The sequence below is a fragment of the Castor canadensis genome, chromosome 19 (assembly GCF_047511655.1).
Source record: "Castor canadensis chromosome 19, mCasCan1.hap1v2, whole genome shotgun sequence".
Taxonomy (NCBI): Eukaryota; Metazoa; Chordata; class Mammalia; order Rodentia; family Castoridae; genus Castor; species Castor canadensis.
In genome coordinates, this window is record NC_133404.1 from 27825724 (window position 1) to 27851963 (window position 26240).

The following is a 26240-nucleotide window of genomic DNA, read 5'->3' on the forward strand; positions in this document are numbered from 1 at the left end:
ACCCATGTTTATTGCAGCACTATTCACAATAGCCAAGTTATAGAAACAGCCAAGATGCCCCACTACTGACAAATGGATCAAGAAAATGTGGTATCTATATACAATGGAATTTTATGCAGCCATGAAGAAGAACGAAATGTTATCATTTGCTGGTAAATGGATGGAATTGGAGAACATCATTCTGAGTGAGGTTAGCCTGGCCCAAAAGACCAAAAATCATATGTTCTCCTTCATATGCGGACATTAGATCAAGGGCAAACACAACAAGGGGATTGGACTTTGAGCACATGATAAAAGTGAGAGCACACAAGGGTGGTGTGAGGATAGGTAAGACATCTAAAAAATTAGCTAGTATTTGTTGCCCTCAACACAGAGAAACTAGAGCAGATACCTTAAAAGCAACTGAGGCCAATAGGAGAAGGGGACCAGGAACTAGAGAAAAGGTTAGATCAAAAAGAATTAACCTAGAAGGTAACACACATGCACAGGAAATTAATGTGAGTCAACTCCCTGTATAGCTATCCTTATCTCAACCAGCAAAAACCCTTGTTCCTTCCTATTATTGCTTATACTCTCTTCAACAAAATTAGAGATAAGGGCAAAATAGTTTCTGCTGGGTATCGAGGGGGTGGGGGAGAGAGGGAAGGGGCAGAGTGGGTGGTAAGGGAGGGGGTGGGGGCGAGGGGGAGAAATGACCCAAGCATTGTATGCACATGTGAATAATAAAACAATAAAAATAAAAAAAAAGAAAATGCTGATAAACTAAAATCTTGTAGCATATTATAAAACAAAATATCACCAAGTTTAGTTTACTAAACTAAACATTCCAAAGATGTTTTAACAAGCTAATCTATTAATGGAATTCATCACATTCAATGAGATAAAAACGTACAATTATCTTGATAGATGTAAGACAAGAAGTGATATTTCAATACTAGTGTAAAAAGCTTCTAACGGAGTAGAAATACATGGGAGTTCCCTTAACTCAAGAAGATGGTAGGATGGTTGAGTAGTGTTGACAGACATAAGATAAATGTATGCAAAATTAATTGCATTTTCATATACTAGCAAGAAGCAGGAAGTAGAATTTTAAAAAGATATAACTTACATTAGCAATGAAAATATAATACTCAAGAATAAACATTGGAAAATGTACTGCTTTTTAGCAAGATTCCATAGTCATGAATAGAAAGAATCAATATTATAAGTAAGCAAATTCTCTCCAAATTAATTTATAAGTCCAATGAAATCCCAATAAAGATCTCAGCAAAACCATATATGCATGTGCATGCCTGAACACATATGTGCTATGTGTATATGCATGTGTAGACTATGACCAGATACTCTGAATTCCGGGAACATAAGGCTAAGAGTTGGTCAAGAGAGACCTCCACTTCAAGTAGTTCTGTAGTGTTCATGTGGGTTGTTCTATAAACATTCATATTTTGGGTGCTTGGTCCCTAGTGAGGTATTAGAACTTTTAAGAGGCTTAGTGGGAGGTAATTAGATCAAGGGGAGGGGCATCACTCTTGGAAGGGATCAATACTAGTTTTAAGGAGTGAATTAGCTCTTGGAAGAGTGGGTGGTTCTGACAAGAGTAAGACTGGTCCCCTGCTGCTTTGTGACTTCCCGTCTCAGCATGTGTATTCTTTCTTGCACAGGCTTCTGCCACAGTGAACCACACACTATGAAGCCCTCCCCAAAGACTGAATAGATCAGGCTGCCTGATCTTGGATTTTCAACCTCCAAAACTGTGGACTAAATAAATTTCTTTTTAAAAATAAAGCACCCAATATCATGTATTTTGTCACAGCAACAGAAAATGGACTAATATAGATACAATAGAAGGATTTATCAGATAGGGCCCTCAGATTGCAAAAGAATCAGATTCTGAATCATGCATAGTTTCTTGAGGTGTCACTCTTCTTGCAGAAAGTAGAGTAGATCTCTAATGACCTCTTTCACTCATCTTCCAAATTAAAGGATCAACCTGTGAGCCAAAACTGGATCTGAGAACTGTGAGCAGTTGTCCTGAGGGTAAATGCTAACCACAGCACTGGGATTTGGCTCCTTGGGCTAGCAGGAAGGAAGGGAGAATAGAGACTTCTAAATTAATCTCAGCCCTTGGAAAGTAACTGTAGTAGCCCCAAGTATAAGCACTTTCTGGGTGTTTACAGAGGCAGAGATGGGTTGTTTCTAGACAATGCTCAGTTTAGAGTCATAGGATAAAACAGTGGTTAGCAGGGAAGGATTGGGGTAAGAGAAAAATGGGGAGATAGAGGTCAAAAGATACAAAGTTGCAGATACACAAGATGAACAAATTGTAGGACATGATTTATAGTTAATATTGTCTTGTACGATACGACAGATTTTTGATAAGAGTAGATTTAGGTGCTTTTACAAAACAAAGGTTACAGTGTGAGATGATGGATATCATATCTGTTTCATTACTTCCATTCATCCTTTCATTTTATATAAAAGTATATAAAATTTATGTTGCACACCTTAAATAGATACAATGTATGTAAGAGCAAAAACATAAAAAAAATACTGTATCTATGGACAAGAGCCACTCTCAGGAAGGAGGCATTGGTAATAAAAGAACCAACTTGGGCTCTAAAGGACTACAGATGTTGGAGTTGTTGGGCATGGAGTACAGGACAGTGATGTGTAGAACATTCAGGGAAATTTTAAAAAATGGAATTACAAAGATGAGCAATGGATACAGACCATCTGAATACACAAGCATTTCTAAAAATGATTTTAAAAGTTTAACACACTCTGTTTCAATAGGTCAAGGAAGAGGCAAGGTATGCTGTGGACTCCAGTGCTGGCACTGGAGGCTGTAGTGTCAGGCATGATGTTCTTGTGCCTGAGTTCTGGGCCCAGGGTAGATTCAGGACAGAGGGAGAAGTGAATAGCTATATGTAAGGAAAGTATATCAGCACTTGTGGGAGACAGAAACAATTTGACTGGAAGGTTAAGTGTGTGGCTTTAAGTTCTTACCAGTTGGGAGGATTTACCATAAAATATATTAACTATGAAATTGTGGTAAAATATGAAATTCATGTTCTCAGCTACCACATTCATGGATTCAACAAACTGGCTAGAAAATATTTGGGGAAAATATGCACCTGTACTGGACAAGTACAGACTGTTTTTTTTCCTTGTCATCATTCCCTCAACAATTCAATAGACGAGGATCCAAGATGGTGACTAGAGTGCAGAAGCAGACAGCACGAGCTCTGTAAATCAAAAATCTTGCTGAGATGCTGGAGCCACACTTTGCAGAAAAAAAGCACCAAGAAGAATCAAAACTTTGACACCCTGAACCCCCAGCCCATACAAAGCTGCTCCATGCCATGTTACATTGAGAAAACAGGAAAACAGGAGGGCTCCTGTGCTGCCAGATGCCAGCTCCAAAACTGCTTAGGAGACATCTGGCAGAACAACAGGCGAGCAAATAAGCATCATGTGGTATTTCCATACCACCCCTAGGATAAACCAGCACAGCCCCCTGGATACACTGACCCCCAAACACACAAAAAAAGAAGAAAAAGCCCTGAATAATAAACAAGGAACTGAAAAGGAACACATAGCAGAGGGGGACAGGGTTCTCTGAGTGCACCAGAGAAGGGGGGAGGGGCAAGAAGCTGGAAAGGCAGAAGGGCTGACAGTGGGCAGGTGATAAGTCGCTGCCTGAAATAGGGCAGATAGTGGTCCACAAAGCTCATCTCCTGAGCCAGTGAGCAAACCCAAAGTCAAGCAACACTGCAAAATTGAAAAACAATCAACAAACCATCACAACACGCTGACAGTAGGAAGCTGCCTGACGGATCTTTGACCTTGCCCCAGAGAAAGGGAGCGAGGCAAAGAAACAAGCCCCCAATAAACCAACACAGTCAAAACCCAACTCCAAAGCAGGAGGGCTGGTGGGTTACAGAGTTGTTTGATGGAACCTGAGGACAATATACAAACTCAAACTTCCACATCACACTGAGGGAGGAGGTGACTAAGCAGCTGCCACTGAAAGGAAAAAAAACTGGTGAAATTCACCAACCACCTGGCGAGACTAAGACAGAGCCTCTGCTTAAATACCAACACCAGGAATGGATGCTGAAGGAGTAACACCAGAACTACTAAGACTGAAATTAAATTATTCCTGAACCTGGAATTTTTTGATGTGTTGTTTGTTTGTTTTATTTCCTGTTTGTTTGTCTGTGTATGTTTGTCTACCTCTCCCTGTTGATTTCTTTGGTTTTCTTTTTTTTCTTCCTGTGTTTTATTTTGTTTTGTTAGTTTTACTATTGTGAGTTAGCTAATAATGAATTACACACAGACCAGGATAGAAGTAGCATACATACACTAACCTAAATCCCAACACACCCACAAACCAAAATTAAACCAAGGGAAAGAAAACAGGTGATTGAAACCACCAATAGCCTATCAAGAACATAGTTACACAGTACCAAGTGGAGCAATGGGAAGATGGAAAAGGGATGAAAACCATTCTCCCCTCAAAAATAATTTGATAAAGGATTCAGAGGAAAATGAAGAAAGTGGATACCCAGTGTGAGACTCCAACAAAACAAAGTTAAACTACACCAAAAAACCCAATGAAGCCCACAAGAACAACATGAAAGAAGAAATACTGCATGTAATCACTGAGAATTTCATAGAGATGTTACTAGACACGGTCAACCAAAATGTGCAAGAGGCACTCAAGAAATTCCAAGACACCAAAAATAAAGAACATGAGAAGACACAGAAACAAATAAATGAACTCATAAATAAACACCAAAGTGAAATAGAGAACATTCTAAATAGAGAGATGTTAATAGAGTTAAAGACAAAAACTGACAATATTAAAGAGGAAGTGACCCATGATATGGAAAACCCCAGAAAAAGAATGAAACAGAAATATAAAACACAATAAAAGGCCAGTCCAGCAGATTAGAACAAGTGGAAGACAGAATCTCAGAACTTGAACATGAAATGGAAATTAAATGAAAAATTGAAGAGCTATTAGTCAAACAACTCAAGACCTGTGAAAGGAATATGCAAGAACTCACCAACTCCATCAAAAGACCAAATCTGAGAATCATAGGCATTGAAGAAGGATAAGAGGTGCAAGCAAAAGGAATTTGTAATATACTCAGCAAAACAATAACAGAAAATTTCCCAAATCTAGAGAAAGCTATGCCCATTCAGTTACAGGAAGCCTCCAGGACACCAAACAGACTTGTCCAAAATAGAACTACCCCACGACATATTATCATCAAAATAACAAGCACAAAGAATAGAGAAAGAATATTGAAGTCTGTAAGAGAGAAAAAACAAATAACATACAAAGGTAAACCCATGAAAATCATAGCAGATTTCTCAACAGAAACTTTAGAAGCAAGAAGAGCATGGATTGAGGTCTTCCGGGCACTGAATGAAAATAACTTCAACCCTAGGATACTCTACCCAGCAAAACTATCATTCAAAATAGATGGAGCAATAAAAGTCTTCCATGATAAGCAGAAACTAAAACAATATATGACCACCAAGCCACCACTACAAAAGATTCTTCAAGGAATTCTACACACAAAATGAAAGCAAACAAAACCATGAAAGGACAGGAAGTACCAAACCACAGGAGAAGAAAAGACAAGGAATCAGAGAGTAACATTGATTTTGCTGCACACAATCAAACCCTTAAACAACAAAAACAACTAAATGACAGTAATCACTACATACCTATCAATACTAACATTGAATGCTAACAGACTTAACTCCCCCATCAAAAGACACAGTTTGGCAAACTGGATTAAAAAGGAAGAATTCACCCCCTCCACAAAGGAAGATCCAACAATCAGATACTTACAAGAGACCCATCTCACTGACAGAAACAAGTATTGGCTTAGTATGGAAGGCTGGAAGAAGTTTTACCAAGCCAATGGCCCTGAAAACAGACAGGAGTAGCAATACTTACCTCAGACAAAGTAGACTTCAAACTTACATTGATCAAGTGAGATAAAGAAGGACATTCCATATTAATAAAAGGTGAAATACACCAAAAGGAAATAACAATTATCAACTTATATGCACCCAACATCAGTGCACTGAATTCAACAACCCATCAAAAAGATCATACACCATAACCAAGTTGGCTTCATCCCAGGGGTTCAGGGGTGGTTCAACATATGCAAATCTGTAAATGTAATACAACACATTAATAGAAGGAAACACAAAAATCACTTGATCATCTCAATAGATTTAGAAAAAGCCTTCTATAAGATCCAACACCACTTCATGATAAAAGCTCTAAGAACACTAGGAATAGAAGGAAAGTACCTCAACATTGTAAAGGCTATATATGACAATCCTATTGCCAACACCATACTTAATGGACAACAACTGAAACCATTTCCCCTAAAATCAGGAATGAGACAAGGGTGCCTACTATCCCCACTCCTATTCAACAGAGTCCTGGAATTCCTAGCCAGAGCAATTAGGCAAGAAGAAGAAATAAAAGGAATCCAAGTAGGTAAAGAATCTGTCAAAATATCCCTATTTGCAGACGACACGATCCTATATCTTAAAGACCGAAAAAAATCACCCAAAAACTCCTAGACACCACAAACTGCTACAGCAAGGCAGGATACAAAATCAACTTACAAAAATCATTAGCTTTTCTATATGCCAATAACAAACAAACTAAGAAAAAATATATGGAAACAATTCCATTTACAATAGCCTCAAAAAAATTAAATACCTAGGAGTAAACTTAACAAAGGATGTGAATGACCTCTATGAGAACAACAAACCCCTGAAGAAAGAGATTGAGGAAGACTACAGAAGGTGGAGAGATCTCCCACGCTCTTGGATTGGTAGAATCAACATAGTAAAAATGGCTACTCTACCAAAAGCAATCTACATGTTTAATGCAATTCCCATAAAAATCCCAATGACATTCATCAAAGAGATTGAAAAATCTACCCTCAAGTTCATTTGGAAACACAAGAGACTACGAATAGCCAAGTCAATACTCAGCAAAAAGACCAATGCTGGAGGTATCACAATAGCCGACTTCAAACTATATTACAAAGCAATAGCAATAAAAACAGCATGGTACTGGCACAAAAAGAGACACAAAGACTAGTGGAACAGAATAGAGGACCTGGACATGAATCCACACAGCTATGCCCACCTTATTTTTGACAAAGGTACCAAAAACATACAATGGGGAAAAGACAGCCTCTTCAACAAATGTTGCTGGGAAAAGTGGATATCTGTCTGCAAAAACCTGAAAAACTAGATCCATGTTTATCACCCTGTACTAGTATCAACTCAAAATGGATCAAGGACCTTAATGTCAGACCTGAAACTCTGAAGTTAGTATAGGAAAAAGCAGGGAATACTCTGGTAGTAATAGGTATAGGCAAGGACTTCCTCAATAGAACCCCAGCACCACAGCAACTAATAGAAAGGATGGATAAATGGGGCTACATAAAATTAAAAACTTCTGCACAATAGAAGAAATGGTCTCTAAACTGAAGAAAACACCCACAGAGTGGGAGAAAATATTTGCCAGCTACACATCAGACAAAGGATTGATAACCAGAATATACAGGGAGCTCAAAAAACTAAACTCTCCCAAAATCAATGAACCAATAAAGAAATCGGCAACTGAACTAAACAGAACTTTCTCAAAAGAAGAAATTCAAATGGCCAAAGAACACATGAAAAAATGCTATCTCTAGCCATAAATGAAATGCAAATCAAAACCACACTGAGACTCCACCTCACCCCTGTTAGAATAGCCATCATCTAAAATACCAACAACAACAGGTGTTGGTGAGGATGTGGGGAAAAAGGAACCCCCATACACTGCTGGTGGGAATGCAAGCTAGTGCAACCACTCTGGAAAAAAATATGGACGCTTCTTAAAAATCTAAACATAGATCTGCCATATGATCCAGCGATGCCACTCCTGGGGATATATCCAAAGGAATGTGACTCAGGTTACTCCAGAGGCACCTGCACACCCATATTTATTGCGGCACTATTCACATAGCCAAGCTATGTAAACAAGCAACATGCCCCACTACTGATGAATGGATCAAGAAAATGTGGTATCTATACACAATGGAATTTTACTCAGCCATGAAGAAGAATGAAATTTTCTCATTCTCAAGTAAATGGATGGAACTAGAGAACATCATTCTGAGTGAGGTTAGCCGGGCTCAGAAGACAAAAAATCTTATGCTCTCCCTCATATGTGGACTTTAGATCTAGGGCAAATGCAGTAGTGTTGTTGGACTTGGGTCACACGCTAAGGGGAGAGCACATATGGGAGGAAGGGGGATAGGTAGGAAACCCAAAACTTGAAAGTGTTTGATGTCCCCACTGCAGAGGAGTTAACACAGAAAACTTAAAGCAACAGGGGTAAATATGGGAAGGTTACTGGGAACTAGTGAAAAGATCAGGTAGAGATGAATCAATTTGGGTTGCAACACACTTGTGCATGGAAGCAATGCTAGGAATCTCTCTGTATAGCTATTCTTATCTCAACTAGCAAAAACGCTTTGTCTTTCTTACTATGCTTATGTCTTCTCTTCAAAAAAATTGGAGAAAAGGGCAGAACAGGTTCTGCTTGGAAGTGAGGGGGGATGAGGGGGAGAGAGAGAGGGCAGGGGCTGGTGGGGAGAAATGGCCCAAACAAGGTATGCACATATGAATAAATGGATAAAAAACCCAATACAATGGAACAGCTATTTACATTGTGTTGGGTATTATATTATTTAAAGTATACGTGAGGATGTGTGTAGGTTCTCTGAAAATACTACACTGTTGTGTATAAGGACTTGAAATGAGCAGATACATCCTGAGGATGTTGAAGTCTGATTATACTAAGAGAAATGGAGAGAGAGAGAGAAAGAGAGAGAGAGAGAGAGAGAGAGAAAGGGAATGAAAGGAAGGAGAGAGGGAGAGAAGTAGGGGAAGGGAGGGAGAGAGATTTATTTAACAGAAAAGGATGTAAGTAAATATTAGAACTTGATGTGTGAAAACTGGTAGATTTTTGTGGAAAGAGTGGACTATTCAATAAATGATGCCAAAATAACTATTACTACAATATGCACAAAAATAAAACCCAGATAAAAGGAATAAATATATATGGAAAAATAAGGAAAATATATCCTTATATCTTCCACATTGGAAAGGATTTCTTTAAAAAAAAGACAAAGGACAAACCTAATACAAATCAACTTTAAAAAGTCAGATAACAAGTAGAAAAAATCAGCATTAGACATGAACAGCAATTCTCAGAAGAAGAACATGAATGGTGAATAAATATCTGAAAAGATGATCAATTTCAGTAAGTGCTGAGAAATGTACATTGAAACCACACAATACCTTTTGGATATCTGCTAGACTGGCACAATTCATAAATAATACCAAGTATGAGAGATGTATTGGCGATGTGGATCAATGAGTCTAAGACCTAATGGGAGTAAAAATTGACACAACCACTGTAGAAAGTAATTTGATATCGCCTTTTTTTTCCTTTGACTTTGCATGATTTTAATACAGTTCAGATCAGTACATCTGACACATTTCAGTTCCTCCACTGCCAAATTTGGGTGCAGGTTGTGCTTCAGCTTCTCTGCCTTCTTCTGTCTGCAATGACCAAGGTACAACAGTATCTGCTACAGCAAAGGTGAAACTTGACATTATTCTTGTTATTCTTGATCTTGACAGATGTGGTATCCTTTCTCTCATCTGTGAGCAGAAAATCCTTGGTTTCCTTGATTTTTGGAGGCATGGTGACATGATGTGCAGAGAGCACAGACTGGCACTACCAAAGACACTCACAGAAACCCTGGTATCACCTTCGAAAGTTGCATTTTTGCAGCAGTCTTAGGGAGTGCTTGTCATGTGTGCCATGAGATGGACACAGAGGTTCATTCTGGCCAGCAATGTTGCTAAAAAAAAAAAAAAGCACCTGGGACCCTCTAAGTCTCCTTGCACACTGAAGTAGAATTCACTGTGGTATAGGCATAGATGGAATATTCTAGGGCAATGAAAATTAATGTGCTGCAGCCTTACACACCACCACAGATGAATTTGAGGAAAGTAACTTGTTAAGAACACACAATATAATGCCTTTTTTTTTTTTTTTTTACAAAACTAAAGAAAAAACAAAGGTAGGCATAGTGGTACACACCTATCATCCCAACTACTCAGGAGGCAGTGGTGGGATGATCAGGATCATGAGTTCAAGGCCAGCCCAAGCAAAGTTTGGAAAAAACAAAATACAAAAAAAGGAGCTAAGGTGTGGCCCAAGTGGCAGAGTGATTGTGTTCCAGGTTCAATCCCCAGTATTGCATCAAAAAAAAAAAAAGAAAGAAAGAAAAGAGAGGAGAGAGAGAAGAAAGTGAGAGGAGAGGGAGAATGAGAGAGAGAGAGAGAAAAGAAGGAAGGGAGGAAAGAGAAAGAAAAAGGAAGAAAGAAAAGCACTATTTTTGTTTTGTTTAAGCATATTACCTAGATAATTAAACTATTAAAAATGGAAAAAAATTAAAAATTCAAGATGGCAGTTCTCTTTTCTGGGGCACACACAGGTAGATATGGTGGTATAGGTGATATCCAGGGAGTCCCATGGTTTTATTTAATCATTATCTTCTACAAATTATATATATTCTATTGCTATATCCATTGTTGCACCAAAAGATACTAAAAGGAAATGAAGCTAGACAAGATAATGTGGAAGAAAAAGGAGGTGATGGAATTTTCCCCACCAGATATCAAGATCTGCCGTAAAGCAGAGTAAGTGAGCAAGGAAGAGTGGAATTGATTTTTAAAAGTAGAAAAATGGACTAAGAGGCAGAAGAAGAACTATGGAAACTTGACATATAAGTCAGCAAGAAAATGACAGAGTCCTAATAAATGATGCTCAGATCCCTGTTTAATTGATAAAACCAACTTTGCACCCCCTTTTATTAACAGTTTTGATTTCTATGGTTCAATTATCCATGGTCCAATAATTTTTATTAGGAAATATTCATTATACAGAGGGGGGATTTGTAGTGACAGTTCTGATTAGTCTTATACATTATTTAAATTGCCTCCATTGTCTCTCCCTCTCAGCCTCCTCCTTATCCCACTTAAAGAAATTGCAAAGTTTTTTAGTTCTGTTTCATATAGGTATATGAAGTATGAAGTCCATCAACCATATACCATCACCTAATCTCCTCCATTCACCCTCCTCCCTCCACTATTCCCTCTCCCCCCATGGCACACACTGTGCCTATTTTATAGTCTTGGTTTTCATAATTACTATTTGAGTTGACATTTAGAAGGGTGTCTCAATGTATGCCTTCTGTGGGTGTACTTTACTTTGGTCTGTTCAGTCCCTTCAAAAACTCTCCCCTTTACCTCCCACCCCTCATTTTTCAACAGCTTACAACACACATCCTTATTTCCTCCACCTTCACATCTTATGGTATGCGATATTGCTGCTGTTCTATCATTCTCTCTTCCTTTCTCTTTCCTTGAGTTCCATAGAGAAGTTCCACTGTTATAAACATGTTCTACATCTGAATTTGTGAATGATCATACTTGTTTTTGTGTATATGTTTATCTTTATGATCTATCTCCCACATATGTGTTTCTGATCCTGGCTAACTCTCCTTAACATGATGTCCTCCAATTGCATCAATTTATTTTCAAACCCCATGTCATTATTCCTTGTGGCTCAGTAATACTCCATTGTGTATATATACCACAATTTCATGATCCATTCCTCAGTTGTAGGGCATCTGGGTTGTTTCCAGAGCTTGGCTATTCTGAATAGTGCTGCAATGAACATTAGTGTACAAACGTCTCCACTGTATTGTTTTATTTTCTTTTGGGTAGATGCCAAGTAGCAGTATCACCGGATCATATGGCAGTTCTATCTCTCATTTGAGGAATCTCCAAACTGCTTTCCATAATGGTTGTACTAATTTGCATTTCCACCAGCAGTGTATAAGGGTTCCTGTTTCACTGCATCCTCACCAGCATTTGTCGTTGCTATTACCCTTGATTATGGCCATTCTAACTGGGTGAGATGAAATCTAAGTGTTGTTTTGATTTGCATCTTTTATAATCAGGGAAGGTGAACACTTCTTCATGTGTTTACTGGCCATTTGTACCTCTTTTTTTTGAGAATCCCTCTTTAATTCATATGCCCAAATCTTCATTGGGTGTTGATTCTTTGGAGTTTGAGTTTTTTCCCTGTAGATTGTGTGTATTAGTCCCTTATCAGATGAGTAGCTAGCAAAGATGTTCTCCCATAATATGGGCTGTCTGTGGAGTCTGGTGACTGTTTCCTTTTCTGTGCAGAAGCTCTTTAATTTGATGCAGTCCCATTTGTCCATTGTTTCTCTTAGATGCTGAGCCTTTTGAGTTCTATTTAAGAAGTCATTCCCTATACCTATCTGATCCAGTGTATTTGCATCTGGTTCCTAGAGTTGTTTCAAAATTTCAGGCCTTATATTAAGGTCTTTGATCCACTTTGAGTTGATTGTGGTACAGGGGAAAGAGAGGGATCAAGTTTCAATCTTCTGCATGTGGATATCCAGTTTGCCCAGCAGCATTTGTTGAAGAGGCTGACCTTTCTCTATCACGTGTTTTGGGTTTCTTTGTTGAGATCATTTGGTTATAGATGTGTGGGTTTATATCTGGATTTTCTATTCTTATCCATTGGTCTGCCTGTGTGTTTTTGTGTCAATACCGTGCTATTTTTTTATTGTTATAGCTCCATAGTATAGTTTGAGGTTGGGTATTGTGATGCCTCCAGCATTGGACTTTTTGTGTTTCCAAGTGTATTTCACAATTGCTTTTCCTATTTTTGTGCAGAATGTCATTGGAATTTTGATAGGGATTGTGTTGAACATGTAGATTGCTTTTGATAGTATGGCCATTCTTACAATGTTGATTCTACCAATCCACGAGCATGGAAATTCTTTCCAACTTCTGATGTCTTTTTTGATTTCTCTCTTCAGTGGTTTATAGTTTTTATTAAAAGGGTCTTTGGTTTCTTTTGTTAAATTTATTCCAAGGTACTTTATTGTTTTTGAGGCTATTGTAAATGGGATTGTTTCTCTGATTTCTTTCTCAGTCTGTGCATTGTTGGTATGTAGTAGAAAAGCTACTGATTTCTATATGCTAATTTTGTATCCTGCTACTTTGCTGAAAGAGGTTATGATTTCTAGTAGTTTTTTGGTAGAGTTTTTGGGGATCTCTTAGGTATAGGATCAAGTCACCTGTAATAGGGATAGTTTGACTTCTTCCTTCCCTATTTGAATCCCTTTTATTTCTTGCTCATGTCTTATTGCTCTGGCTAGGAATTCCAAAACTATATTGAACAGGAGTGGAGAAAGTGGACAGCTCTGTCTCATTACTGACCTTAAGGGGGAATGGTTTCAGTTGTTCTCCATTTAGTGTCATGTTTGTCATATACAGGCTTTATTATGTTGAGGTACATTCCTTCTATTCCTAGTTTCTTCAGAGCTTTTATCATGAAAGGGTGTTGGAGTTTGTCAAAGGATTTTTCTGTGTCTATTGAGAGGATCAGTGGTTTTTGTCCTTGTTTCTGTTTAAATGCTGTATTATGTTTATGGATTTACATACGTTGAACCATCCTAGCATCCCTGGAATGAAACAGACTTGGTCATGGTAGATGATCGTTTTGACGTGCTGTTGAACTCTGTTTGCCAGAATTTTGTTGAGAAACTTTGTATCTATATTCATTAAAGATATTGGTCTATAATTCTCTTTTCTGGTTATGTCTTTGTTTGGTTTTGGGATGAATATAATGCTGGCTTCATAGAAGGAGTTTGGTAGTGTTCCTCCCCTTTCTATTTCCTGGAAAAGTTTAAGGAGTATTGGTATTAGTTCTTCTTTAAGTGTTTGGTAAAATTCAGCTGTGAATCCATCAGGTCCTGGCCTCTTCTTTGTAGGGAGACTCTTTAATTCTGTTTCAATTTCATTGTAAGTTATAAAACTATTTAGGTGGTTAATATCTTCTTGGTTCAATTTTGGTTGGTTATATGCGTCTAGGAATTTATCCAACTCATCTAGATTTTCCAGTTTACTTGAGTATAGCTTTTCAAAGTACTCTCTAATGATTCTCTGGATTTTGTTGGTATTTGTGGTTATGTCCTCTTTTTCATCTCTCATTTTATTAATTTGGGTCTTCTCCATCCTCCTTTTTTTCATTTTGGCTAAGGGCTTGTCGATCTTGTTAAGCTTTTCAAAGAACCAACTTTTTGTTTCATTGATTCTTTGTATAGTTTGTTTGGTTTTTATTTCATTGATCTCAGTTCTGATTTTTATTATTTCTCTCTGTGTGCTGGTTTTGGGTTTGGTTTGTTCTTGTTTTTCTAGAGCTAAAGGTATATCATTAAGCACCTTAAGCTCCTATTTAAGAAGTCTCTGTTTTTTTAATGTAGGCACTTATAGCTATAAACTTTCCCCTTAGCATGGACTTTGTTTTATCTCACAGATTCTGGTAGGTTGTATTTTCATTTTCCTAGGATTCTAGGAACTTTTTGGTTTCTTCCCTTATTACTTCAGTCACCCACTGGTTTTTCAGCAATGTGTTTTTCAGACTCCATGTTTGAATATTTTCTGTGGTTTCTTTTGTTGTGGGGGTCTAGTTTTATTCCCTTGTGATTTGATGTGATTCAGGGAGTTATTTCAATTTTCTTGAGTTTGTGTCCTAAAATATGATCTATTTTGGAGAAAGTTCTATGAGCTGCAGAAAAGAATGTTTATTGATTATTTGTTGGATGAAATACTCTGTAGATATTAACCATGTATATTTGGTCTAATGTGTGGAATAGTTCTGAAGTTTCTTTGCTGAGCTTTTGTCTGGATGACCTATTTATTGGTGACAGTGTGGTATTCAGGTCTCCCACTATCACTGTGTTAGCATCTATCTGTGCTCTTAGGGCCATTAAAGGTTTTTTTTTTGTGTTTGGTGCAAATATGTTAAGGATTGATATTTCCTCTTGATGAATTGTTCCTTTCATTAATATGAAGTGACCTTCATCATCTCTCCTGATTGAGTTTAGTCTGAAGTCTACTTTGTCAGAAATGAGTATAGATACTCCTGCTTGTTTGTAGGGTCCATTTGCTTGGAAAACTTTTTTCCATCCTTTGACTCTAAGGCATTGTTTATTTTTTTCATTGAGATGAGTCTCTTGTAAGCAACATACGGTTGAGTCTTGTTTTTTAATCCAATTTGCTATTCTATGTCTCTTGATTGGGGCATTGAGGCCATTTACATTCAGTGTTAATATTGAGAGGTATCTGTTGTTTCCAGTCATTTTTGCTTCCCAGTTGTTTAGTTTTACCTATTCCTTGTTTACTGATCTGCTTGCTCAAAAAAGTTTATTCTTTCTTGAGTCTACCCTTTCTCACTCTAGTTTCTTGTTCTCTATATAAAAGCCCTTTAATTCTCTCCTGTAGTGCTAGCTTGGTGGTTGCAAATGCTTGTAGTTTTTCCTTGTTGTAGAAGGTTTTAGTTTCTCCTTCAATTATGAAGGATACTTTTGCTGGGTAGACTAGTCTGACAGTTGCTTTCTTTCAGGGCCTAAATTATATCTTTCCATGACCTTCTTGCATTTAGAGTTTGAGATGAGAAATCTGCTGTTATTCTAATGGATTTGCCTTTATATGTGTCTTGTCTTTTCTTTTTTGCAGCTTTCAGAATTCTTTCTTTGTTCTGTGTGCTGAGTGTTTTGATTATATGTCTGGGTTGTGTTTCTCTTTTGGTCCTGATGGTTTGGTGTTCTGTAAGCTTCCTGCACCTGGGTTACTCTCTTTTTCTAGAGGTTAGGGAAGTTATTTGCTATTATTCTATTGAATAAGTTGTAAACGCCTTGGTTTGTATCTCCTCTCCTTCTTCTACACCCATGTTTTGTAGGTTTGGCCTTTTCATGGTGTCTCAGATAACTTGCATATTCCATTCATATTTTCTTAGCATCCGCTCATGATCTTTTACTGTTTGGTCTAACTCCTCCACTTTGTCTTCTGTTCCTGATACTCTATTTTCAACTTGCCACTCTGTTTGACAAGCTTTCAATTGTGATATTTATTTGAGATACTGAGTTATTTCTGATTGATTATTTTTCAGGGTTTCTGTATCTTTATTGATTTCCTCTTTCATATCCTGGATAGTCTTCCTGATTTCATTCATCTGTTTGTTTGTATTTTCTTTGAGCTCATTTAATTGTTCATTCATGTCCTCTTTGAAGTCAAATGCTAACTTTGGTGTTTTTTCTTTGAGGTCATTAATCATTTTTACTATTTTTTTTTGAATTCATTATTTGATAGCTCTTCCTCTACATAGGTGTTTGGATCCTTAGTGGTGGGATTGGCTTTTGATGGAAAGGGGTTGTCTTGCTGTTTTATTCTGTGTTGAGATTTACACATCTGGAGTTGTTTTGGGTTATGGTTTTAATATTTTGTGTCCCTGTATTTGGTGTTTTGAGGTTTTTTTTTCCTTCTCCTGGAGCTCCAGCAGTGTTCCTCAGAGAGGGGTATGCTGGATATGTTGCCCCTTGCAGGGTTCTGGTTGTGGTGCTGATTACCTCTTTTCTCCCTTCAGTGAGGGGCTGGAGTTCCTGCTCTTTGATGGGGACATAAGGGCTCTCCTGCAGTCACAGTGGAGAGTGCTGGGTCTCTGTGCACTGTGGGTGGCAGGCCTCCTAGCAGCAGCAGAGTAGCAGATTGCCAGTCTGTGGAGGAGCTGGGAAACCAACTCTTGGACAGAGAGACATGACTCTCTTGCCAAGAGGTGCAGTGTAAAGCACTGGGCTTCTGTGTACCCTGGAAGAATAGGGCTTCTGATGCTGCCTTCAGAGTAGCAGATTATAGCTTTTTTCCCCTCTGGGAAATCTGGCATTCTTGCTCTTTGATGGGGGAGCAAGGGCTCTCTTGCTGTCAGGGACAGTGGTGGGCCTCTGTACTCTGGGGGGAGGGAAGCCTCCCGGTGCCTGCAGAATAGCAAGGCCTGGAGTCTGGGGTTCTCTTGGGTGTGTGGTGGTAGGCTCCTGGCACTGTGTAGCATGTTGAGGGAGTCCATGGGCAGCAAGGTCAGTGGTTTGAATTGTCTGGTGCCTGCAAGGCAGTGGAGGCCCTGGGGTCTACTTGCATTGGGGTGTGGCCTTCCAGGAGCCACAGGAGCTGCTGCAGGTGCTAGAGAACAAAGCCTATGGGCAGTAGGAGTTCTGGGGCCTGATTTCCCACATGGGTTTCAGGGCGTTCAGTTCTGTGGTACTGCTGCAGGAAGAAATGAGCCTGCTGGCTTGCACCTTGTTACCTGTGGAGCTGGGGGAGCTGTTGGTCCTGCTTACACAGGATGCCAGTTTCCCTGGTGTTTCAGGGTGAAGGCAGCAGATTGTGTATGGCGGGAAGCATGGAGCTGTGAGTTCCTGTGTGTGCCTGGAAGTGGGACTTACCACCAAGTAATGAAGCCTGGAAACACATGGTGAATTCAGGGGTGGGGGATTGGGAGTGTTGAGCTGTGAGTTGTTCTTCCCAGTCTTCCTGTGGTTAGTTATTTCTCTATTTGTGGATTCAGAGACTGCTTTGTTTCTCACTGGTTATGGGATCCTGTGGGTGCCTTTTGGGGTCCTGTACTCTTCCTTTTTTGGGGTAAGTTGGTCACTGCTGGGCTACAGGAATGTTAACAATCCATCATCTTCCCTGACACCACCTATATACACTTCTCACCTGACAAAGGAAACCCTGGCAAATACATGCACAGGCAGGACTCCAAGGGAAGGGAATACTGACCAGGAGTCTCTGGAGGCAGACAGAAGCCCAGCTCTGCAGTGCAGCTTCTCTCCAGTCAAGTCCTTGGACTCCAACATCTACTTGACCTGTGAAAACACTGTCTACTTTAAGAGGGTCCACTAGGTCCAATAATATTAAATGGGAAATTACACACAAAAACTATTCATAAGTTTAAAATAACTTTTATTGTAGCATTTATCATAATCATATTTTATTTAGAGTTATTGCTAATCTCTTACTATGTCTAATTTATACATAGGCAGGTATGTATAGAAAAAACATGCTATATATATATGCTTTGGTCTATGATCTATGGATTCAGGCATACTAGGGGTCTTATCTCACAAGAATAAGGAAAAACTACTACATGGTATTAGTATAGCACCAGCTTTAAAATTTTTTGTATGTGAATGCATATTGGGTAAAAAATGTTTAGAAGATAATGTATCCATTGTAAGATTTTCACTATTTACCTATTATCTTTCTATCTATCTGTCTATCTAATCTATTGTTCGCTGATCTATGTATCATCAATCTAGTTTTTATATTTTTTAGAATGGTCAGGTATTGTTTCCTTTTTTATTAGCTGTTAACTCTCTAGACTTAGTGATCTGTGCTTAACCAGTCTTAACTTTACAATTTTCTGGAATAAATACCAAGGTAACATAAATACAGGTGACACAAAAAAATTAACTGAAACACCAGAAGATAAACTTTTTAAAGTCAATATGTGAGGCAGAAGTTTTTCTGGTAATTATCAGTTATAAATGTTGTATTCACCCCCATAATAACTTTAAATGAAACAAATGTTTTGGGAGAAGAAGATAAATAAAAGGAGACCCAGGACACTGGACACCTCAGGTAGGACTGAAGCTGGGATGGGGAGGCCATCCAAGTGCAAATTCACCTTCTGCAGACTTCAACCAAGCCAGAGTGTTTGTGAAATCTGTTATCAAAGTTTGGCCTGTCTTTGATGTCACATCCCAGCTCTGAGAAGATTTACTGATGACTCCAGCGTGCTAAGGCAGCAGCTGGGGCAGGGGTGGAGTGCACCAACCTGTGTGTGTGTGCCATCTGTCGTAGGGCCATCCTGGGCAGGCTCTGCACAGAAGCACTTGGGCTGGTCACACTGGCTATGTGGTGGAGACAGCAGGCTTTGTGCTCAGAGACCCAGAGCATCCCTGAGAGTTGATTGGCTGCACCTGAGTTTCAGGGGGAGATTTTCTAGGTTGGGGACAAGAGGAATAACCTGGCTGGACTACTATTGAAGTTGAGATCATAGTGTTTCTGAGTGTGTGCTGAATTGTGTGTGTGTGTGATGTTACATATCTGTGTGTGTGTGTTGTTCACGGTGCTGTGCCAACGTGAGATGAATATTCTACTTTCATATGTAGATTTCAGAAGGGGAACTCATGCTGATCAGGTCTGAAGGCAGCCAAGCAAGATGACCTGGGAGTCTGAGAAAGACAACCTTTCAGTGCATCCTCCACAAGTGTGTGAGGGTAAGGACTTGGAACCTCATGGAGCCTCTACAGAGCACAGGTTACAGGTTAAGGGCATGACCACTGTCAGGGAGGAAGGGGGTCTAGGGAGCCCACCACAATGACAAAGGAGCCAACCTCAAGTGTATCAGGGTGGGTTCCACTCCCACCCCAGGCAGGTACCACCACCCTCCCAAGGTTACCCATGAGTGGTGACCTGTAACTTGTGAACTGTGACCTTTGAGTAGTGACTATGACCTGTGAACAATGATCTATAAGTGGTGACTGAGATGTGAGCTCTGAGTGGTAGCCTATGACCTATGACCTATGACCTGTGGGCTGAGATGTTTGAGAAAAGAAAAGTCCTGAGGTGGAAGAGCTAGATTTAGGTTGCAAAAAGGTGAGGGTGGGGTATGTTGTGGTGGTATCTGCACAATATCTCAATGTCTTGTATCACTAATTTCTGTATCATTAATTCCTCTTTATTTTTGAATTTTAGAAAAACATGTATAGTATCAGAAAATAATATAATTTTCTGTATTAGTACTTACACCTGCAAAATATTTAGCTTCTACACAATACAAAATAGTAGATCAAAAAATCTCATCATTAATGAATTATAACTTACACGTTGATAATATAGATGTTTTGAAAAAGAATACAAATAAAAGAAATTTAATTCAACTTATTTAAATGCAGGGTGGTGCTAGTTGTGAATGGTATGAGTATTTATATTACCCCCTAAAAAAAATTCATGTGAGGCTTTTGGAAATAGATTAGGTCAGGAGGGTGGGGGGCTCTTGGGTGGGATTGGTGTCCTATAAGAAGTGACAGGAGAGGGTTCACTTCCTCCCAGTCTCTCCCTGCTGCATGGGGGCACAATGAGAAGACAACCACCTATAAGGCAGGAAGAGGCCCTCACCAGTACCCAACCACGCTGCTCTCATACCTCAGATTTCCAACTCCCAGGCCTATAAGAAACTCTCATTTAAGCTGCCCAGCCTAAAATGTTCTATTGTTGTAATAGCCCAAACTGACTAAGATAGGAGACTTCTCTATTTCCCATCATTAAAACTATCCCAAAAGCCATTCTTCCTCTGAATGCAGGGCCTGCTGTCCTGAATATGTGGACATTCTGCATTTCCTGGGGTACAAGTTCACCAAAGCATGACACCTGTGGCAGAGCCACCTCCACTCCCATCCTCAGAACTCCACTGCCAGTTTATTCCTGGGCATTTCCAGACACAATGTGCAAGGCGTTCATGCCATCTCTATAGCAGGGTCCTGTCTCCCTCTTCCCCTCTGCAGGAAAACCTAATGAAAATATTTAAAACTACATATTTTCCCCAAGAAGTTTGAAATTATGACATTAGGAAAATTTTTGTTTTCATTAGCAATCCCCTTTCATGTACAGGTGATTGGGTACTTATAAAATGTTTCAAGTGTTCCAAATTTATTAGTCACTGGTGAAAATAATGTTCCAGTTTTCATGTGGAATGATTTACAAGGAAATTTTTAAAAAGAAAAGAAAAGGACCAACAGGTTTGCAGTTGTGGACACTGTGCAGTGAACTCAGGAAAGACCATTTAGAATCTGTCTTAAAACAGTCCTGCATCCCCATCCCTGAATGTTCAAGTCTAGAAACAAATGTTGAGCAAGGTGTACAAAGGTCCCTGGTGTAGCACTACAGAACACATTTCTTTTAACCTTGATTGACTTTAATCGCTGTTGCTTCATCTCCCACTGTCAAGTGGTTCCCAAAAGACACACAAAGGAGTGGAGTGTTTTCACTCATGACACAACCCTTAATGTACCTCTTTTGCTTAGGAATTGAAGGGCAATTAGATTTGAGCCTGCTTGATTCCTCAGCACTGAAGGAATCAATTAGTTCACTCTAAATCCACATAATCTTAAGGCCAGGGACCACTCTGGGCTTTAGAATTGGATCCAACAGCCAATTACTGCCTTGTGGTTATTTATCGATTAAGCTTTGATTATGAAAGGCAGTGATTCATTGAGTAATTTATCGGGTAATGCCATATTAATCCACTTAGCCCCTTCTCTCCTTTAATTCCAGAGAGCAGGAGTCCTAGATGGCTGAACTAAGGAGGGTATCCTCCAGTGCCCAATGTGCTCCTGCGGAAGACAGCCATACCAGCACTGGTGACACCCCTGAGGTCCAGAGATGGAACAGGGGAGAAAGGCCCAGTGAAGACAGCTGGGATGGGAGAGAGCCAAGAGAGATGCCGAGCAAAGGCAGCATTTGGGCTGGACCTTTAGAGAATGGATGCATGGTTATCTGGGAGAATTCCATTTGAACAGAAGGAAGTCAGGCAAGTAAAGACACTGACAAAATTTGGACCTAGCCAGTAGCACTCCCTCACATCCAGTAGTAACACAAAGTCCACAGTCCTTGGGTGGTGGAGGGACAATGACGCCTCACCTGGAGTAGGACAGTAAAGACGGGGGTGGGAGGGAGAAAAACAAGTAGGAGCCAATGTACTCAGGAGGAGGCAAGGCCTGGGGGGAGAGGGAAGGGGAGAGAGAGTAGAAAGGATAACAGGAACCCTAGTTCCTTGGGCTTCTACAGTGTCCCTTATCCTTGTTTAAGGAAGTGTTATGGATGTGACTGGAGGATCCAAAATCTTAGTACTATCCTTAATCACACCCACACTCCACATACAACTGGGCATTAACTAAAAAAGGCTGACATAGGTCAAAGGCAATAGCATTTATTTGGGGAAATAAGAATTACAACTTGAATAAACTGAGTCAGAGGAAACCCAAATAGTGCCCCATAAGACAAATCCAGCAGAAGTTTCTTGTATGGGATTTGCACAGTACTAAAAACATAGAGGCAGTTAGAAATTCCAAATTATAATACCCTTCTGATTGGCAAACCAGTACTCCAGCTAAGAGATGTTGAAGGCCACAGATACTGACTTCAGTTGTCTATCCAAGTCTACTATAACAGTCTGTTGTTTAACCCTTCACAGGTAAGCATGCAAGCTTCTTGTAAGCATCCCAACTCCACTTTAGGAGGTCTTAGCTTGAATAACATCATTTGCTTTCACACAGGCTGACAAGCTCACTGTCAATCTGCCCTGGGCTCCAGCTCACCTGCACCCCCTCACTCCCTGCTGAGCCTGCACCTCCCCCTTCCCCGACAAGGTTGCAACGCCCAGGTCCACTCCTGCCTGTCTGCTCTCCCAGAGTGGCTAGGGTACCTGCTGCAGTGGAAGCAAGCTCCCATCCCTCCCAGGTCTGCAGAGGGTCACTGGCCATAGCTGACAAACTCTGTACCCTCTGTAGGTGCCATCTGCCTCACTTTTGTTATTTCTGCAGACCAGTTCTCAGATAAACAGAGCAGCATTAGCAATGGACCCTGGCCTCACTCTCTCTGCTCTGCAGTCCCAGCCTGGGGAGGGGGCTCGCTGGCCACTCTGGGGCCAGGCAGCTGTGGCCCAGCAATGTGCTGAGCAGGAGGCTGAAGAGGGTGCTGGATGGCAGGTGCTAACTAACCCTGAGTGATTTGGGAGTACACTATGGGGGCCAGTACTGTACACAACTGTGACAGAAGACAGCACTGAAGCTGCCCCCCAGGAAAGCTTCACTTTCAGTTCACATTTTGAGAAACATCCCCGGACAGGCAGCTTTGGTTCAGTTCTCTTAGTCCTGGGTGTGTGGCTTTCAGCATTTTGTCATTGTTCTGGGCCTGGATTTCCTCACCTGTAAGGCCAGGACTAGCATAGACTTTAAACTGAAGCAGAGAGTGTGCCAGGATTGTGCAGGTCTGGCTGCGATGTCAAGTTGGCTCTTTCCTGATAGGTTCTGGATCATAGGAGAGGAAGTCACCAGCTCTGGGGAGGGCCAGGCCATTCACCTTACTGTCTTCTATGATTGGGTATCACATTTGGGCTGATTTCAGTCAATTCAGAAACTCAGCAGTAAGCTTATACCTTTGAAACCAGTTGACCAAAATAACAAAGTTATTCATCTATAAACATTATGAAGCATTTTTCAGGTATTTCACATTTGTAATAATTACCTCCATTTAAGTTACTTTTGAGTGGTAATAGATTTAAAATATGCCTGAATCTCTTACTAGCAATTATACAAGAAATTGATTGTAACTACTCATGAGTGAATAGCTTCACAATTCAAACTGATCTCCTGATAGCTTAAATGTTAAAACTCCCCTCTTTTATTTAGATGATTAGGGAATAGTTAAGATTCAGGAAAATATCAGACCTTATTTTAAAAAGAAAATACAATTTTAAGCTTTAAAGAAAAAAATTGCAAACGAAGACTTGTTAAGACAGCAAATTCCTAAATAAAGACACGTATAGACATGACTTGCTTACTACAGACAGAACTGCAGGTTTGGAAGACAAATCTTCCTTGTTAAGAGAGACCCATGAGTCACAGCAACTCTGTGTCAATGTTTATATTATGAAGGATGCAATATCATTTTTACCCCATGTATCAGAATGACAACTCATCCCTTGCATGACAACAGAATGGAACTGCAAGGTGACTTCACTGACATTTTACTCAGCAGGTAAGGAAGGGACAAATTGCCTTTTCCCTGGAGTCTGTCAAAACTAGAAACGCCTTGTCCTGGGAACCATAAAGCTTCGTTATTGCTTTCTAAAGCAAGAACTTTCCTTCATTGGGTGTTTATTTCATAGGCAGAATTCATAGCATACCTGGTCTGCTTGGCGTAAAAAAATGTGGGTATCACAAAATATTCTGTTCAGAGAGTATGTGTCACATACGCAGTGTATGAATTTGTGGTTTTCAAGTTTCAATGAATTTCTTTAAGAAGACACTGAACGTACGTGAGCGTGAACATGTTTTAATTTTTGGTAAGAAGTTAAAAATAGTCCGGAAGTAGTAGAAAGTAGTCTGATTTTTGCTGGTCTTTGACGAGTTCTAATCGTTCCCTGTGCTGTAGCTAAACCAAAATCCTGAGAGGCAGCGTTGTCTATTATCTACTGCCTGGCCTGGAATCCTGGCTCCATTTTTACAGGTCACATACAGTATATGTGACCCTGGGAAGCTGTTTTAATTCCATGTGTCTCAGTTCCCCAATCTGTAAAATGGCAAGCATGCTACCTATATCCCACAGGATTGTTGTGAAGGTAAAATTAGTTCATAAATGTGCTTCCAAAAATGGCTGGCACACAGTAAGACTCAATAAACATCAGGTATGATTATTATAAACAGTGCCTCAGTCTCACTAAAACCATGGGCACCAGAGGGTGAATTCCACAGAATTCTTTGAGTCCACACCCAGGAATGCTGAAGTAAATCAGCACTAAAAATTATTAGACATTTGTTATGATTTGAATGTCCCCACCAAAACTCATGTTAAAATGTAATCCCTACTGTGAGTCCTTAAGAGTAGAGCAGGTGGGACCTTAGTGGTGGTTAACCCTCCTGAAGTGGTTAATCCATCCATGGATTAAGTTAATGGGTTATCTCCAGAGTGGGGCTCTGTCTCTCTAGCAAAGCCCTCCTCCAAGTCGTGACTCACCATGGGGTTATTACCCCATGCTGGTGCCATGCTCTTGGACTTCCCAACCTCTAGAACTATGAGCCAATGAACCTCTATTCTTTATAAACTGCCCAGTCTTCATTATTCTGTTCTAGTAACATGAAATGGACTAAGAACTAAGACAACATCCATCCAAAGAAACTGTGTGGCCTAAAGAGATACTATATTTTTGTTCCTTTTGTTCAACTGATCAAGAAAACGATTTTGATATTTGTCCAACTTTCGTGATTCTGTTGTTTGTCTGTCTCTTGAATGTCCTGTCCCATGGTGACTTGTTTTTACCCCCATGAGATTATGTGTGAGTGAAAGTAGCTTGATAAAAGCCTGAGCAGATTACCAATGAAGTTTAAGAAAATAAAGAGACACTCATGGGAAGTACCAATGAACACACAGAAGTAATTTAAATTATCTAGTTACTTTTGAGTACTTGGATAATGTCTATGACCAAAAGTGACATTTCCAACCTGTATTTAACTGGTATTCTAATGCTTTTTTTGAGTAGTACTGGGATTAGAACTCAGGGCCTCATGCTTGCTAAGCAAGCACTCTACCACTTGAGCCACTCTACTAGTCCCCTCATGCTTTCTTAAGATTTGGACATGTGTCTTTTCCTCATGCCTCTAGAGTGGCCAGCTTTCCTCATACGCCCTTAAAGGCCAAGGTAGATGTTGGAAGTGGAGGAGTTTGTGCTCCTTTGGTTTCACTGTGGGAGGATGACTCCCTCCGGCTCCCTGCAAGCCCAACCCTCAGCTCAGAGGTCTGCGCAGGCCACCAGTGCAGTCAGTTTTGGGGCCACAAGGGGCAGGCTATTTTGGATCATGATGACATTTTTCATGGAGGGGAGGTCAGCACTTGAGAGTGGGATGAGGGAGACAGAGGGACAGTCACTACAGGCCAGGGAGTGATTCCTCCCTATCTCATAAAGTGTAGACTAGAGAACAAGAAAGACACAGGAACAAAGAAGATCTCCAGGCTGGGTCTGGTGGGCTTCCTTGCCTTTTGCCAAGGAGGGTGGCACTTGCAGGAACTCACAGTTCCAAAAGTTTATGTTGAGGTACTGGAAAGGTCCACAGGCCAGTAGCCATGCTTGATGGGCAGGACCTATACCCAATGGCTGGGCTGGAGCCAGGAGGCTTTGGAATACCTTTCTCTCCCTTCCCTGCTGGTCACCAGGCTTTGATAATTGTACCTGCAAAATACAGATGTTTCCCCAACCCCTGATTTGCGGAGGATACAGCCTAAGATCCCAAAGGATGCCTGAAACCATGGATAGTGCCAAACTGTGTATCTTACAGCCTGGCTTCTGTTTGGTACATTGAAATCACCAGCATCATTACTCTTTCACATTAAGATTATTGTTAAGT

At 40.0% G+C, this 26240-nt stretch overlaps 1 protein-coding gene and 1 pseudogene across 4 annotated transcripts in view; both read right to left on the bottom strand.

Moving 5' to 3' along the window:
- The window catches only part of Entrep2 (endosomal transmembrane epsin interactor 2), a 469028-nt gene that overhangs the window by 40805 nt on the left and 401983 nt on the right, over positions 1 to 26240 (bottom strand). The gene's annotated exons all lie outside the window — the stretch shown is intronic.
- On the bottom strand, positions 9432 to 10146 carry LOC109676637 (large ribosomal subunit protein eL38 pseudogene; annotated as a pseudogene).